This window comes from Lemur catta, chromosome 1, assembly GCF_020740605.2.
Source record: "Lemur catta isolate mLemCat1 chromosome 1, mLemCat1.pri, whole genome shotgun sequence".
Lineage (NCBI taxonomy): Eukaryota > Metazoa > Chordata > Mammalia > Primates > Lemuridae > Lemur > Lemur catta.
Genome location: NC_059128.1, coordinates 139936818 through 139940207, shown reverse-complemented (window position 1 = coordinate 139940207; position 3390 = coordinate 139936818).

Genomic DNA, 3390 nt, shown 5'->3' with positions numbered 1-3390 from the left:
CACACACTCATGCCCGGGCTTCCCTGCACAACCGATCACACCAAACTGAAGGGCGATGACGTAGTTTAGAAACGCTGAAGGGTGTTTCATCACGTTTCAGGGGGATAGTTTGGTGCCCAGCGGATGGGGCCCCTCCGTGGCCCCCACCGGGGCTCAGGGCACTCGAGAGGACAGCTCAGCTTCAAAACTAATCTGGGCGTTTGGGATTTCAGTTCTTTAGCAAACTTCACCACCCGCTATCAGAATAAAATTTTTTAAAAAAACAAAGAGGTAAGAAAGACAATGCTACAAAAAAAGATGATCAGAGTGACATCCTCATTGGGTGGCTGGGAGGTTTAAGCGAGATTTCATTAAACAGAACGTTGCCCACTTTGGCCATTTGGTGGCGTTCTCCTTCCAGAAGTTTCGGTGAAGTTTCTGTTAGGTTTAGGGCTGGCCCCTGGCTGGCCCCACCAGGACCACATCCTCAGACTGGTGGGGCTGTGGCTTCTCTCATTTGTTCCCTGTGGAGTTGTCTATTTTACTGTCAGTGCTGTGGGTTTTCCTCCAAAGTCAGTTTGCCCCGTTTGGCAACAACGTTCCCGTATTTTCCAGCCAGCTCCTTGGTGATAACACCAAGAGGGAGGGTTAGGAACAGACTGATAGAACCCGCAGACTCCTGCTGCCCTTGGCTGAAACTCTAGCTCTTTTTCTCCAGTAAATTCTTCTCACTTTGTTGTCCGCCTGTGCCTGGTTCCCAGAGCCCAGAATGGTTGTTGATTGACAATTTTTTCATAGTTTTTTTGGGGAAGGACTTGCTGACGTTTTCATGCCACCCTAGATGCAAGTTTGGCCTCTGAAGGGCTGTAAAAATTTTTAAATGTGATGGGGCAGAAATTTCCCAGTTTCCCACTGTGTCCACCAGCCCTGGGGGCCTTCGCTTGTCTTGTTTCATTCATGTAGGTTACCGCATGACCCTGGAAGGCTTTTGAAAGCTTATGATTCACCGTCCACAGGGGTGGCGCCAAGACACTGTCCTAAAAGTATAATGGAATTTGTAAATAGTGTTAATCCTTCTGCAAACACCTGCCTCACCAAAGCCCTTTGTGCTAGATCCTCTCAGATAGAAAAGCACCGATGACAAGATCCTTGTCTTCAAGGCTTTTAAAGTCCTGGGGGATGGGGAAGATGAGGAACAGGAACACAAAGCCGTAACTCACCACCTCACAGCGCAACCCCTGGAAGTGTGTGATAGGCACAAAAATGCACTCTTGAGGCCGGGCTCTGGTGGCTCACGCCTGTAATCCTAGCACTCTGGGAGGCCAACGCGGGAGGATCGCTTGAGCTCAGGAGTTCGAGACCAGCCTGAGCAAGAGTGAGACTCCATCTCTACTAAAAATAGAAAAAATTAGCCGGGCATGGTGGCACATGCCTATAGTCCCAGCTACTCGGGAGGCTGAGGCAGGAGGATCACTTGAACCCAGGAGTTTGAGGTTGCTGTGAGCTAGGCTGACACCATGGCACTCTAGCCCAGGCGACAGAGCGAGACTCTGTCTCAAAAAAAAAAAAATGCACTCGGCAGGTGGGGAAGGACAAGAAATGATTTCTTGGGTGAATTGTACACACAGACACTTTAAATGGTTGAGAAGGTTGCTTTTCAACTACTAAATTAGGCACTTAGCTACGTGGGATGAAATTGCTTCAGTTAGAGAGAATGAATTGGTGCACCGCAAAAAGGAGAGAATTTGGGGTGCTGCATGTTCTGGAGTGCTAGATGCCACCCGGCTGTTGGTCACAGGTGGATCGTGAAGGGGTTACTGAATCCAGCAGGAAAAGACTTGAGTTCCAGTCCTAGCTCTGCAAGGACATGGCTGCGTGACTTTGGGCAGATCATTCACCACTTTGAGCAATCAATTTCTGCATTGATAGAACAAGGAAGAGATGCGGAAGGGGAAATCATTTTGGGTTCCAGTGTTCTGTAGTTTTTAGGGAGAAGAAGGTATCCTTTTTCCTACATATAATCTCTAGAAGATATGATGATCTTTGATATTACCACATTGGGGGGAGCTTGGTCACCCCAGAGTTGCCCAAAGCGACTAATCTCCAGAATGATTAAGCAAAGTGACTTAATGTTTTTAAATTTATTATAGTATTACATAATGTTTTGGAAACCCAGTGAGAGTGACGACATTTTATGGGGGGGGGAGGCACATCCTCCCATACCAATGACATGTTGTAGATCATCTCGGGGGTTGACAACCCCCTCTGAAGCCCGGGTTAAGGCTCTCGAGAGAAAACAATGCAAAAGAGACCACAAGGAACTTCAGATTCTAGGATGTGGCTCTGGCTGTAGGCTTCTCATTTTTTTTAGAACAAAGAAAAAAAAAGAGAAGGTTTGAATTAAAAACTAGACCTAGAAAACTCTGTTACAGAAAATAAAGATAGTTCGTCACTGAGGAAGGCAGACGAGAGAACAAGAAAACCTCGCTCTCCCCTAGACTCCCGGGCCCAAAGGAGGAATGGCAAATTAAAGGCATTAATATTTATCATCGCCAAGAAAAGAAAAACTGCAGGAAATGATTAGTGCAACTGCAATAGCAATTATAACCAAAGACAGGAAACTGGAACGGGAGGCTTATCTCAGTTAATGTGAACGCAAAACTACAAGGCGACGTTTTGCTGCCTCGAGGGAACCCTTAATTCCTCACAGGGAAGAGTCCCCAGAGATCCTGTGAGGAGTTAATAATATTCTCTTCGGGCACCTTCTCTGTGCTTTCTCCCTTTGGAAAGTGGAGAAGGAATTTGGCCAGGAGAAGTGAACTCCTAGAACATTTTTATCTGAACTCCTAGAACATTTGTGTGTGGTGTTTATTGCAAAATGATATTAAAGCATTTTACAAGAGCAGTGGCCCCGTGGGGCAAAGACGTGTCTGACCGGCGGCACCTGTGCCCAGAAGAGGCCCAGTGGCCAACCGGCTGTTGGCTTCATGCTTAATGCTGCTCGCCCTGCCCGGAGCAAGAGGGTGGACAGGCCAAGGTCGCCAAGATTACCAAGCACCTGGGGCAGGACTCTCACATGCAGTCACAGAGAGGCTGTCACCCGCTGCTCCCCGCACTCCTGCCGTGCGTATGAGCACCCGAGTCCCTCAGTGGGGGGAGTGACATCAGACGCAGAGCGCAGAACCCACCACCCTACAGGACTTGGGGAAGGAAGACAGAATGCGACAACCCTGTGCACGCAGGCCTGTGCTTCCTGCTGCCGGCAAGGCTGCTGCAGCCCCAGCTGCCCTTAGCTGCAATTATCAAAATTACAGTGAAGTGAGAAGCCATCCTTTCCAAGGTTTCAGGGAATTTATACCTATCACAGACTTATTACTAAAAGAAAATGATATCAATTTAAAGAGCAAAGGG